The 14615-nt window shown below is 38.1% G+C and overlaps 1 protein-coding gene across 1 annotated transcript in view; it reads left to right on the forward strand.

The window, feature by feature from the left end:
- LOC150084421 (phosphatidylserine synthase-like) overlaps positions 1-14615 on the forward strand; it is a 235729-nt gene that overhangs the window by 12026 nt on the left and 209088 nt on the right. The window lies entirely within an intron of this gene.

Consider the following 14615-nt stretch of genomic DNA (forward strand, 5'->3'; position numbering starts at 1 on the left):
CCAGAACAATTGACTGATTGTCATGAAATCTTATAAATTATTATGAGGTATTGTGTCAGGTGAGGGGAGTACCTCTTCAGTTTTCATACATGGAGAACACAAGCTTTATGTATGTATATTGGAAAAGGTCCTTTCCAAATGGCTGCTTAGTACCTTAATCACCAGGATGTTAAGGAAAAAATTGATATGTCTCATCACTAACTGTTTTTGCTATTATGGCACCTAACCTTTGTAATCACATCAACTACACATGATGAAAATGGAAAAAATTACTTTTTCTTATTTTATTTATTTATTTATTTATTTTTTTGTGACCCTAGGTATCATCAGGCCCAGTTGTGAAATAATAGTCATTTCACTAATGGAAAAGCAGTACATGATGTGATATGATGGACATTTGAAAAGTTCACGGCCTGAGTATGAAGGGTTTTTTTTGATGAGTCTAGTAACATGTAAGTTTTCAAAATAGTGCGACTTTGGAGTCAGTGCACTTTTGCTGTCAGTGCTGAAATGTGTTGATTCCAGCTGCGAAGAAAGTTTTCTCTTGGGCATCTAGGAATGCATACGTTGTAGCAGTGTTAGGCAGTGCTCCTTCAGGATGACTTGAATAGGCTTCAGGAATGGTCTGAAAAGTGGCAGCTGTGTTTTATTGCAACAAAATGCAAGGTCTTACACTTGGGGAATACAAACCCCTAAATAACTTACGCACTTGGTGGGGTCAAATAAAAATAGTGGAGGAAGAAAGGGATCTGGCAGTTATGTGAAGTTTTCTGAGCAGTGTAAACAGGCAGCCAGGAAAGCCCATGGTGTCCTATCAATGATTTATCGGACATTATCCTCTAGAGGTAGGGAAGGTCATAAGCCACTGTATAAGGCAATTGTAAAACTACATTTGGAATACTGCATTCAAGTATGGAGGCTTCATTTGAAAAAAAAAAATTGAGCTCCTTGAAAGGGTCCAAAGGCAGGCAACTCGGTCCTTGAGCTTGTCACAGACATTCTCTCAGATTTGCCAGACAAGCTGCACTTGCTACCTGGGAGTCTAAAATGCTGATGGAATTGATATTCAGGTGACACTCAAGTCAGTTGGACCCAGTTTCGGCGAAGTCCGGATGGTCTGTGACAGCCAAATCCTCTGCTTGCACCTTCACGATGGTGGGACTGTTAAACCAGTAATCCTGGATATAACCTCCATGCACAAGTACACGGTGAGTGACCACCTAGGTGTGAACCAACGTAAGCAGGGGTCGAGGTGTGGCACCCACACCACATGGAGGAATGCTGCCCCTCTATGTTACCAGGCAGTACTAGGTGGTAGATGACTCTCATCAACCGTTGCAATACCACCACTTTGCTTATTGGAGGCTTGAAGTGGTGGAACCCATGTTTAGTCTCTAGAGCCAAGTTCCGGTCAAGTCTCAGATGCCCAATAAATTTCATTACTTCATACAGCATGTCCCACCCACTTTTTCTTACTATTGAATACACCATGAATTGTCAAACTAATGAGCAAGCTTATCTGCGAAAAGATCTAAACCTCTCAAGCACTTCCTAATTCATTTCACAAATATACGTGGTCTCAATTCTAATCTCAACGATGTCCATTTCCACTTGCAATCTGCCAAACCCCATGTACTTCTTCTGACAGAATCTCAGTTATCGGTTGATTCAACTACTGCTCATCTCAGATGCCCAAATTATTCACTGTATGATTCCTTTTGCCTCAAAGGTGGTACTTGTGCATATGTCTGTTCTGATATTCCCTGTCAGAGACTTGGCAATTTGGAATCTCCTGTCTTTGATCTTCTCTGGCTTAAAATCTCTATACCACATTGTGTCAAATTCATCTGTTGTCTCTACCGTTCTCCCAACTCCACTAATCACTTGGAGCTCTTTGACTTCCTCTCTTTGCAAATCGACTTTCTCAAGTCCAACTTTCCTAACAGTGAGGTAATTTTCCTTGGTGATTTTAATGTTCACAACTCCAGCTGGCTTCCGTTTTCTAGTCACACTGACCCAGCTGGTCGAGATGCTGAAGCTTTTGCAATTACTAATGACCTTGCACAGATTGTTCATTTACCTACAAGAATATCGGATAATCCTAATCATACAGCCAATATGCTTGATCTTTTTCTAACAAACAACCCTTCTAAGTACACGGTCGAAGTGAGAGGTCCTTTAGGCACTTCAGATCACAACTTAGTGATTGTCTTTTCTCAATGGAACCTTTTTCTCATGGCTATTCCCAACCTCGTGTTGTTTGGCATTACAAGAATGCAAAATGGGATGACCTGCAAGACTTCTTTTCTTCTTTTCCTTGGTCAGATTACTGTTTCAAAACTTCTGATGTCAACGTTTGCTCAGATCGTGTCAGTGAAATTATTCTTGCAGGAATGGAATCCTTTATCCCACACTCCACTTTAAAATCTCGTCCTTTAACTAAACCCTGGTTTTCCAATAAATGTGCTAAGGCTGTTCAAGAGAAGAATGTTGCATATCGTAATTGGCTTGTTTCTAATTCTCCAGTTTCATTTTCTGCCTACACCAAAGCTCGCAACAATTGTAAAGCAGTTATTAATCAGTCCAAACTAGAGTTTGAACAGGCTAAGAGTAGAAAACTTGCTTCTTTCCCTAATGGTAGTCGAGCATTCTGGTCTCTTGCCAAAGCTATTGGCCGCAACTTTTGCCCATCTCTGCTCTCACCTCTGTCCAAACCAGATGGTTCTGTTGCCACTTCAGCCAACGATAAAGCTGACCTGCCAGCATCCCCTTTTTCTTCCAACTCATGTATTAATGATCTTGGTAAAACACCTCCCACCATTCCCAACATGCTCCATTCACTGCCTCCTGTGGTCTTCTGTCAAAAGGATATCAGAAGGATTTTGACGAATCTTGATGCTAAGAAAGCTCCAGGTCCCGATGGTATTTCTCCAATTGCTCTCAAAACCTGTGCTCCTGAACTTACTCCTATTCTTTGCCGCCTTTTTTCACTTTCTTATTCCAAAGGTGTTTTTCCTTCTGCTTGGAAATTTGCTCATATCCAGCCAGTTCCTAAAAAGGGTGACAAATCCCTCCCATCCAATTATCGTCCCATTGCAATTACTTCTACTCTTTCTAAAATAGTGGAGAAATCAATTAACCGCCAACTCTTAAACTACCTAGAAACCTTCCGTCTGATCAACGATCTCCAGTATGGATTCTGTCAGTGTCGATCCACTGGTGATATTCTTGCTTATGTTACCCATTTATGGACTAATTCAATGGAAAGGTTCTGGGAAACACAAGTAGTTGCTCTTGACATCTCAAAAGCTTTCGATCATGTTTGCCATAAAGGTCTTCTAAACAAGCTTCCATCTTATGGTTTGCCAACTGTTTTTAGTAATTGGTTATCCAGTTTTCTCTGTGATTGCTCACTGAGGGTGATGGTAGATGGCTCTCTGTCTTCTAACTTCTCCACTAATGCCGGTGTCCCCCAAGGTTCAGTTCTTTCCCCCACTATTTTCTTCTTGTATATTAATAGCCTTCTTCCATTGACTGGAAATCCTATCCATAGTTTTGCCGATGATAGCACATTGCATTCCACTTTCCATTTTGAGAAACCTTTTCCTGCTCAATCAGCTTCAATTTCTCGAAAATCTGCTGCCAATTCCTTAAATGCCGATCTTCAGGTAATTCTCCAGTGGGGCAAAGACAACTTAGTTGATTTCAACCCTTCTAAAACTCAGTCATGTGTTATGTAGGTGGTAGATGACTTTCATCAACCGGTGAAATACCACCACTTTGCTTATTGAGGCTTGAAGTGGTGAAACCCATGTTTAGTCTCTAGAGCAAAGTTTCCGGCATCCCCCTCCCCCCATACTTCTCTTCAACCCATGCACAATACTAAGTACTATAGGTTCTAATACCTCTCGTGTTTGGGGTTTACATAAAAAAAAAAAAAAAACTCGCGTGGTGAGATTGGCAAAAGGGCAAATGTACGAGGAAAGACTCTGATTACACTGGTTGGCAAAATGTAAAATGCTTTAACTCTGTTAAATTTCAGGGTGATGCTTGTAGATTTGATGTTACTGAATCCAAATATGGCAATCATATTGCTGTAACACCCACCAGTTTTAAGGGAAAAGGGATTAATGTCAAAAACTTAAATTTGTAGTAAAAAGATTTCATATATTTTAAGAAAATGTTACAACAGTACTAAATATTGAACAATGGGTCTGTTAACCTTATCTGATAACAAATCACTTATTTTGTTGTTTTTTGCCTTTTATAACCATACACAATTCATTGTTGTCTCCTGTACAAGATTCCAACAATAGTTTGCTCTGATATCTTTTTCCCATTTTTTGAGAAATATCTTGGTAAAACCTTTCCTGAAACTTCCTCCAGTGAACAAGTTTTCAGGAAAAAAGTCTAAATGGGTATATAGGAAATGAATGTTTAATGACATGTTGCATCCCAACTCTTTGTAAGCTAAAATTCCACAATTTATTGTAATTTTGTTGTTTCTCATTGCTTAAAAGATTCTGGCAGATGTTTTCAAATGCCTTTCAGGCTCTTATTTCTGTAGCATTTAATTTTTTTTTAGTGAATTCCAAATCTTGGAATAGAAGTTTGATTTGTGGACCCACAAAAATTCCCTCTTTTATCTTGGCCTCACTGATTTGAGGAAACATTTGCCTCAAACAGGAAAATCCTTCTCCTTTTTTGTCCATTGTGTTTGCAAATATTTTTTTATCAGACCTAGCTTGATGCGCAATTGGAAGTAAATAGATTTTTAACTTATCTACTTATCTACCAGTGGAAGCTGTGCTACATTTTTCTGGCCTGGTGTAGTTTCTGAATGATCTGGGCATTTTTTTTTTACCCTGTAGTGGCAATCTTTTGCTCGGCTGTCCCGCTCACACAAAAAGCAGCAGTGTTTGGGGTATCCACCTTGCAACCCAGTCAACAAAACTACCACTTTTAGGTCAACACAGGTATTCCATTTGTATTCTTGATAGCATATGTTTTGCAAAATAACTTGTAGGTTCTCGCATGCTTCCTTCATTGTGAACTGCATGTGCCAATGATATAGATGGATAGCTATTTCCATTATGGAGTAAAACTGTTTTCAAACTGACCTTGAATGAATTAATGAAATGCCTCTACTGCTTGGAGATGTGCTCCAGATGTAACTCTTTCATTAATTCCTGGACATGGTTACAATAAACCAAATCCCAATCCATGAAGTAATAAGTTGTTATGTTAGATTGCCTCTTCCTATAAAAATATACCTTGACATTCTTTTCAAGAAGATTCCACTGCTGAAGCCATGAGCATGAGGTCCAAATCGTTCAGTTCTGCATGAATGATGTGGCTTTGCAGTATCAAGTTGAAAAGAATGATCTGTACTCCTGGTTTCTGCATCTTCTGGAGACTCCTTTTCCGATCCTGAATCAGAGTCAAGTCCATAAGTTTTTGGTGGCTTTGGCACTGGCATCGTATCATCAATGGCATTAAACCATCCTTAGAGTAGAAGGTATGTTGGGATACTCTACTTTATGCATGGATTTCCCAGAAAACCAGAAATATTGGTCATGCAAAAGTAGCAATTGCTTGTGTGGTCTCGAGATTCCTGCCATATCACCGGAACAGCAAAAGGCAATGGTTTGTGACTACCTCTAAGCCAGCTTGTTAAAGTGTTACATGAGCTATAGGAAATCTTTGGGGCCCATACTTTATCTTAATCTCCAACCTTACATCCAAAATAGATGTAAGGCTTTTTTGCTTATATTAGCAGTAGAAGGAAGGGATTGAATCATATTGAGCCAATTGATGTCAATGGGTTAACTGTTGATGACCCTGCTCAGGTTGCTGACAAATTGAATAGGTATTTTGAATCTGCATTCACAAATGAGGAATTCTTTAAAGGAGGGTTGATAGAAGTTTATCATACTCCAATGGGAAGCTAAATGATTTTGTGATAACTGAAAGGAAAGTGGAGGAGAAATTTTTGAAGATGGACATAAAAAAAGGCATGTGGGCAGATAGAATCCCTCCAATTATATTAAAGGAGGCAGCAAAGGAAGTAAACGAACTCTTAGCCATAATTTTAAGAGCATCCTTGGATTCAGAGGTGGTCTCTATGGACTCAAAAAGTGCAAATATATCCACAATTCATAAAGGGGGATCAAAGGGTGATATGAGTAATTAAAACCTGGTAGCTTAAAGTCTGTTCCAGGGAAAATAATGAGATCACTGGTTAAAGAAGTAATGCAGGGTCATTTTGATAGGCATGCAATTATGCTGCAATCACAGCATGGATTTGTCAAGGGACTGTCTTGTCTAACCAGTGTGACAGGTTACTATGATGCAGCAACCAAAGAACTTTATGCAAAAAATACTTTTGACATCATATACTTAGATTTCAGGAAGTATTTTGATACTGTTTCACATAAAAAACTGCTGTACAAACTGGAGCAATGTGGCATTAAAGGCAAGTTATTGCTCTGGATAAAGTGACGGTTAATTGGAAGAAGACAGACAGTGGTTACCAGTTGGCACTGCTCTTTGTGAACTAATGTTATTAGTTTAGTTCCCAAGGGTTCGGTGCAGTCCATTGTTGTTTTCAATATTTATCAATGATATTGAAGAAGGTATATCTGGCTTAATGTCTAAGTTTGCAGGTGATACAATGCAGTCATCAGGGTGAGCTACTGCAACAAGATCTAGGAAAATTGATCGATGGGCTGAGAAATGGCAGTTGAAGTTTAACATTGACGAATGCAAAGTACTGCACATGGGTAGCAGTAACCCCAGAGTTGGCAACCAGAGTAACTTATCAACTTTGGGGTACTATACTCAGTGTAGTCGAGAATGAAAAAGACCTTGGGGGTAATTGTGCAGTCAGACACGAAATTCTCTGAGCAGTGTAGACATTCCCCCAGGACAGCTGATGGGATTCTGTCAGTTATGTACTGGAACTTTGCTAGCAGGGATTAGAGGTGATTACCCCTTTGTATAAGGCCATGGTTAGGTCACATCTTCAGTACTGTATACAGGTCTGGAGGCCTCACTTTAGGAAGGACTGTTGGAATGGGTGCATAGAAAGGCAACGAGATTGGTGAATTGAACAAAAGGGTGCTCTTACCTAGAAAGGCTTCAGTTCTGCAAATTGTAGCGTCTTGAGACCAGGCACCTGTGGGAAGATCTGAGTGAGGTGTTTAAAGCCTTGACTGGATTGATTAAGCAGAATGTTAATGGTATTCTTCCACCTGCTGAGACTACACACGTGAGTGGACGTAAATTCAAGTTGAGGAATGATGGTTGCAGGATAGATGTGTGGAAGTTTGTCTCCAGCCAGCGGGTGGCTGAAGATAAGCACAATTCATATCTTTCCTTCTAGCATTAACATGCTCGAAAAATTTCTTGCTGCTTTTTGAAAGATTTTACCTTGTATACATTTTCTTGTAACTCATATCTTATACTATATAGGTATTCTGTGAATGCCAGTTTCAAGGTTTCATTTGATTTATAAATGTTAAATCCGTTAACAAAAATACAAGAAGGTGAGGGGTTTAAACTTTTTTTTTTTTTTTTCCCACTTTTTTTTGTTGATGCTGTTTGCTATTTGGTTTTTAGGAGCATTAGCAACTAAGGCCATATTGTTCCGGAGATATGCGGTGGTCATTCCCTAACCTTTCCGCATCTCCGTATTTGGTGGTCATGGGCTCAACCCCAGTCTAATCAAGAAGCATATGCTACGCACCGCTGATGCTGTATAAGCTTGTTTTCTTGTATTATTTTGTGCAACTAATACAAAAATAAACTGTGACATGACAGCAGGTCTTAAGGCCTTTCATTCTAAAGACACATGTGTAATGCCACATGGCAGTTAATGTGTTAAATTGGTGATTTTTTCTTATTATTGTTAAATGTGTTCTTGAATGGTTTTTTTTCGTGTCAATTAATGAACATTTATGGTATTTAACATTATTTTTTATTTGTAAAGATCTGTGCTGCAACCCCAAATGCTTTAAGTGTTTTTCACTTAAAGAACAGCCATTGTATCAATTTAAAGAACATGCTGGCAAGTAAGTTTGTAGGTTAAATAACTGACATTATTTAATAAATGGTTTTGGTATTCATGAAACAAGTCTGTGAGTTTTTTTTTTTTTTTTTATGTGTACCAAATTGCCATTAAATGATGGGAGTTATCAAACTAGCAAACTTAAAAGTTCAGTAAAAGTTAAACTTAAAAGTTCAGTAAAAGTAAATTCGTGTGGTCCCTTGTTGATTATTTCTTTTTGTTGATGATGTTGTTTTTGGTGGTAGTCAATCAATAGTACTCTGTAAACTAAAATTAAGGTATATAATTTTTTTTTATTATTGGGATTATTTTAAAAAAATAGATTGATTTTTTTTCTAATTTTTGATAATACTATAAGGTAAATAGAAAGTGAAATATCGTGTTCATAACTATAGCAGTTATTGTTTGCGAATTTTTAAAATCACTTTTATAACATGTTAATATTTTTCATATATATTTTTTCAGAAATTGTCAGCAGCATTGTTGACTTCATGAATTTTAATTTCAGTTTTGTAACTGCAGTAGTTATTTTCAAAACCATGTTTTCTTGTATATTTTAGCATATGCTTTCTGTTTGAGCTAAAAAGCATAAGATTGAAGTTTCTCTAAAGCATTGATTAGCATTTGTCATATGCCAGTTGCATTTGTGACATGCACATAGGTAGGTTTCTATCACCTATGAATTCTGCTTGATTCATCAGCATCAGCCATATGTGAGCCGAACACAGGAAAATGGATTGCTTCATTGTCATGTAAAATTTTCAGTTTCTTGAATTATTGGCATCCGAACCATTTCAGGAGTTACAAAATAATAATGCCTGAAAACTGTTAGAACTAACAAAAACCAGTTTGTCTTTTTTTGTGCTTTTTTCTCCATTATGACAGCACATAAACAGATTGTATTTTTACTGAGAGTGAAACAGATATAATAGACCAGTTTACAAGATACTCTAGATTTTCACAGGTCAGGCCTATTATTTCTTTGTGAAAAATAGTTGTGAAATAAATGGGATTGTGATATGCTGTATCAACAACAGGTACAACAGGTTGAGGAATAAACTTTTAGAAATGATAATTTTAAGCAAATATGAAGGTTTTGAAGGGTTCTGAAGCTGTACAATTTATTAGGAACTGTTTCTTTTTGAAGTAATGGCCTGCACACATAATGTTTTTTTCCACACATGTTCTGTTCACTCAAATGTGTGTGTATGTGTAACAAGCTGTTTTTCAACGTGCTCTTCAGAGTAGTGGTTGTGGCTTTTTTTGTTTCTGTATTGTTACAAATATTTGTCCTTTTAGTTGCACTTTTTTAAGGTCTGGAACATCTAAAAGTTGCATGGGGTAGGATCCATACTATAAGGCGATCGTTCTAGCTATGTATCCCCGATGGTCATTAATGTCTCTCATGCCACACAAAATGCAGCTTAATGTTACTTTGCTGCAGAAAACATGCTTATTCAACACTCTAGGACTCCAAATTACATCCCTCAAGTGTATTGTCATACCTGTGGATAATAATCATTGTCACTATTTATTTCTGTCCTCCTTCAAGAAACCATTCTGCTTGTTTTCTGCATCAGATGCTACAGTATGTGGCTGTGCATTTCCGAAGCTCTTCGTTGCAGGTTATTTTTTGAAATATATATTTTTTAACTTTAATATACTAATCTGTAGTAAATATATATAGTTTTAATTCCTATAGTCACATAGGTTAGTTTATTTTGTATTTAGATAAGTATTTGTAAAGATACAGCTTAATATTCAGATAGCCTTTGGTATCGATATTTTGGTGGGAATTTCGTAACTTTCATCATTTGGTAGCTTAAATTTAACTTTAGTGATTTAAGTTTTGGCAATAGTTTAATTTATGCAATATTTGGTTAACATAAATTCCATAATATATTGTGAATTTAAATTTCATGCTCTTTGTAAAGTTCAAATTTACTTAAATTATGGTTGCTACAAGACCCACTTACAACATAAAGTCCAGGGACATCGGGACTCAAACGGAAATTCCTGCAAGCATTTCCAGTGTGAGCCACAACTTCCTCGTTTGCATAACCTATGGCATGTATCCTAAGGCTGGCCTAGTAGACAAGCCTAGCTCATCTGCTGATTCTTTTCTCTGCAACCGATGAAAAAGGGTACCAATCTCAAATTACAACATGGTGCATTACGAGAAGAATTTGGGTCACTGAAGAAATGAGCGCTTGCCCTAGAAACAAATGTAACTGGGAGCCCATCAGGGACTCAAGTATCTCCTGACCTCTGAAGTGATGAGTGAAGGTGAACTAATTTTATTAGCATTAGTAGAGGCATATAATGCAAGAAAGCAAGCTTATGCAGCATCAGCCAAAAAAAAAAAAAAAAACACGCTCCCATTTCACCCCTCCGAGGGAGACTCTATTGTCAGAGAAACAGGTAACATTTTTTGTAATAAAGATAAGTGGTCCAGAACCAGACTGTGCTTAGCAGGAGCAACAGTTGGTGATGTTACCAACAGATTGTTAGATTTTAAGGGATGTAAAGAGCAAATTATTATTCATGTGGGTACTAATGATATTAAGCACACACAACCTGACCATCTGTTGGATAAATATAGGACTATGCTGAAAAAAGTGCTGCATGTGAGGGCAGAATGTGTATGTGTTTACAATTCGATAGAAAGGATTCTGTGCTGAAAGCCTTGTGGATTAACTTCAGACTTGAGAGAATCTGTAAGGCTCTAGGGGGAAATTTTATCAGCATGCCCCACATTTGTAGGTAGAAGGAATCTATTTTGTAGAGATGGTATTCATTTTAACAAAGGTGGTGCAGGGATTGTTGCCAGTATCATTGAGGATACCCTAAGGGTTCAGGAAAACTTCTAATGGTGGGGGGGGGGAGACGGGTTATTTAGATCTACATTTATTTGATGCCATGGGTCAAAATAATGCTTGCATTCATCTCATGAATTCTTGTTTGCAACACAGCCAATGTTGATAAGATGTTCTGTGGCTAGCAATGTTTCAAATGAGGTTGAAGATAAAGCTTGGGATACAAACCTAAATAACTTAAAGGGGTGTGTTAGAGTAGTAAATTGTAGAAGATTACTTAGTCTCAACTGTGTCTACAGTAATGTCAGAAGTGTTGTGAATAAAATGGCTGAATTTTAACTCATTATATCAGCATTAGGACAACTAATGCTGATATAATAGGGCTAACAGAAATGTGGTGCTACCCAGAAATTGGTGATGATGAGTTCCACTATGGTATGTATAATGCATTTAGGAAAGACAAGGAAGATAGAAGAGGTGGAGGGGTCATGCTTCTTATCAGAAGCAGCCTGAGTGTGAAAAGAGCTTTTAGGTGCCTCCGTAGGCAGGTGGGAAGGAGCAGCAGTGCATAGCACACGCTTCTTGATTGACCGGGGTTCGAGCCCGTCACCACCAAATACGCAGGATGCGGAAAGGTCAGGGAATGACCACCGCATATCCTGGAGCAATATGGCCTTAGTTGCTAATGCTCCTAAAAACCAGATAAAAAACAAACAACAAACAAAAGAGCTTTTGTTGAGTTTGAAGTTATGTTTGCCAGAATAGAATCTGTGTGGTATGAGTTAGTTAGAAGCAAAGGAACAATGAGAGTAGGAGTACTCTACAGACCAGAAGATTGTGAATAATATGACGACAGTCTTTACATGCAGATGGAATGAGCTGCAAGAGTGAATGTTTCATCCATAATAATGGAATGAGTACAGAGAAGGGCAACAAGATTAGTGAATGGAACAAAGGGTTGCTCTTACGAAGAAAGGCTTAAGTTTTGCAAATTACAGTGTCTGGAGACTAGGCACCGGCGAGGTGATCTGATAGAGGTGTATAAAGTCTTGAATGGTTTGAGCATGCTCAGTGCTGATGACATTCTTCCTCTTGCTCAGAATAATCACCTGAGAGGTCATAAATTCAAATTGAGGAAAGACAAAATGTAGGATAGATGTGCGGAAATTTGCCTTCAGCCAGCGGGTGGTTGGTTGGTGGAACAGACTTCCATCCCTTGTTGTGGAATTTGATAGCCTAAATAAATTTAAGGCTCGGCTGGAGTATTTCGAACAAATGGGGGGGAGGTGAAATGGGAGTGTTTTTTTTTTGGCTGATGCTGCATAAGCTTGCTTTCTTGCATCATATGCCTCTACTAATGCTAATGGGTGACTTTAATTGGCCCAAATTGATTGGAATAAGTGGGAGGGAAACTCACCATGAGGAAAAACTTTTTAAAATAAACTATATGATTATTATTTGTACCAGCATATTAGAGAAAGTACTATGGGTGAGAATATTGTTGACCTAATCATTACTAATGAATCAGGTGCCATCACAGAGCTTAGAGTACTGGAATAATTATCAGGAAGTGATCATGCATTTGTCAGTTGGAAGATGAAGAAAGATGTTACAGTAGCTAAAGGTAAAGACATGGATTTTAATTTCAGAAGTAGTTATAAATTGGCATCATTAAGTATTAACCCCAGGGGCTCACATCTGGTGAGTATGGGCTTGGCACATCCAGGGTCCTGAGCTGCTGGATATCATCATTCTTCTCTTTCTTGGTGATTTATTTTATTCTCTCTCTCTCTCTCTCTCTCTCTCTCTCTCTCTCTCTCTCTCTCTCTCTCTCTCTCTCTCTCTCTCTCTCTGTGTAATTCAGAAATTTTTTTTTGGTTGGTGCAGCATAAGCCTCAGGCTTCCTTGCACCATATGGCTAATAATAATAATAATATCTCATATTGTGAATACCTTCACAATGAGTTGCCATGATATTACTCTACTTCGAATAAGTAATGCTTCACCATAGGAAACCATTGTTACCTATTCATTACTCATTGCAACACCAGAGTACCTGCCCACCCACTGATGAGGAGCCAATAGCTCTGAAACGGTGCCGTATGGGTGATGGTATCCACTGAGAATAAGTAACAATAGGCTTCTCCTCTGGTGAAGTGTTACTTATTCGAGGTAGTGTAATATCATGGCAACTTGTTGTGAAGGTATTCACAGTATGAGATATACTTAATGATGCCAATTTATAACTACTTAAGTAGTTGGCTACGTACAGAAATGATGCAATTGCACTAGCTTGTATGCTAATTAACTTCCTACATAACCTGAGGCTCTAGCCCTAAAATATACTGTTATGGGAATACCTTTAAAGCAAAAATCACAGAAGCCATTAAAACATATATACCTTTAAGAAAATATAGCAGGAAATGGATGACTGTGCAGCTATCTGGTCAAATAGAGCAGAAAAAGATAGCATGGGACAGTTACAGAGTGATGAAAAGTACTGAAGCCTACAACAGACACAAGTTGATCTGTAATAGTACCACAAATAAGGTCATGGATCCAAGCCTGTGTCTGAGAAAGCATTGGCTAAGAGAGCAAAGAATGGGGACAATGAATTTTTCACGTATGTGAATACAACAAAGAAAAAAGCTAATCATATTGGACCCTTGTGCATTGAGTGTGGAACTAAGGCTCCCAGAGTGGGAGCCTTAGTTTAAAGATGAATTGCTGAGTCGCTGCAGGGCAGAAAGCAGAGGGCTGTGATTAATGGATATTCTTCAAATTGGTGAAATGTCAAGAGTGGGGGTCCCTCGAGGATCAGTTCTTGGACAACTGTTGTTTCTCATTTTCATTATGGACATCGACAAAGAGATAGAAAGCATGATGTCAAAATTTGAGACAACATAAAGATTAGCAGAGTTTTTAATGATCAGCACAAAGCAGCGCTCCTTCAGGATGACTTGAACAAACTTCGAAGATGGTCAGAGAAGCTACGTTTTAATGCAGGTAAATGCAAGGTCTTACACTTGGGGAATAGCAATCTACAAATAAATTATACACTTGGTGGGGTTGAATTAAAAAAAGTGGAGGAGGAAAGGGATCTTGCAGTTACAATATGGGCAAATATGAAGTTTTCTGAGCAGTGTAAACAGGCAGCCAGGAAGCTCATGGTGTTCTTTTGATGATTTATTGAACGTTATCCTGTAGGGATGTCATAATTCCACTTTATAAGGCAATTGGAATATTGTAAGACCGCATTTGGAATACTGTGTTCAAGTATGAAGACTGCCTCTGAAAAAAGACATTGAGCTTCTTGAAAGAGTCCAAAGATTTGCAAAGCAGAAGGATGACTGTATGAGGAAAGATTCCAATTATGTAGGCTACAGAGCTTGGCAATCAGACACCTCAGAGGTGAACTGATTGAGGTTTATAAAGCTCTGAGAGGGATTAGTAAAATGAATGAAGGTGGAATTCTCTGTTTTTAAGAATTCCAGAACGAGGGTCCATAAATTCAATTTACAGGGGTTGCAGTTTAGATTAGATTATAGGAAGTTTTCTTTTAGCCAGTGAGTCATTGATTGCTTGGACAGGTTGCCCTCCCAGGTAGTTGAGGCTGAATGTTTGATTAAATTCAAAGGTCAAACGGATATTTGCCTGTGAGGTGGGAAACATATAATTTGCATTTTCTTGTCTACTTGTTTTTTTTTTTTTTTTTTTTTGCCAGGGCAGCA

This window comes from Mastigoproctus giganteus, chromosome 6, assembly GCF_048544385.1.
Source record: "Mastigoproctus giganteus isolate SK-2022 chromosome 6, ASM4854438v1, whole genome shotgun sequence".
Taxonomy (NCBI): Eukaryota; Metazoa; Arthropoda; class Arachnida; order Uropygi; family Thelyphonidae; genus Mastigoproctus; species Mastigoproctus giganteus.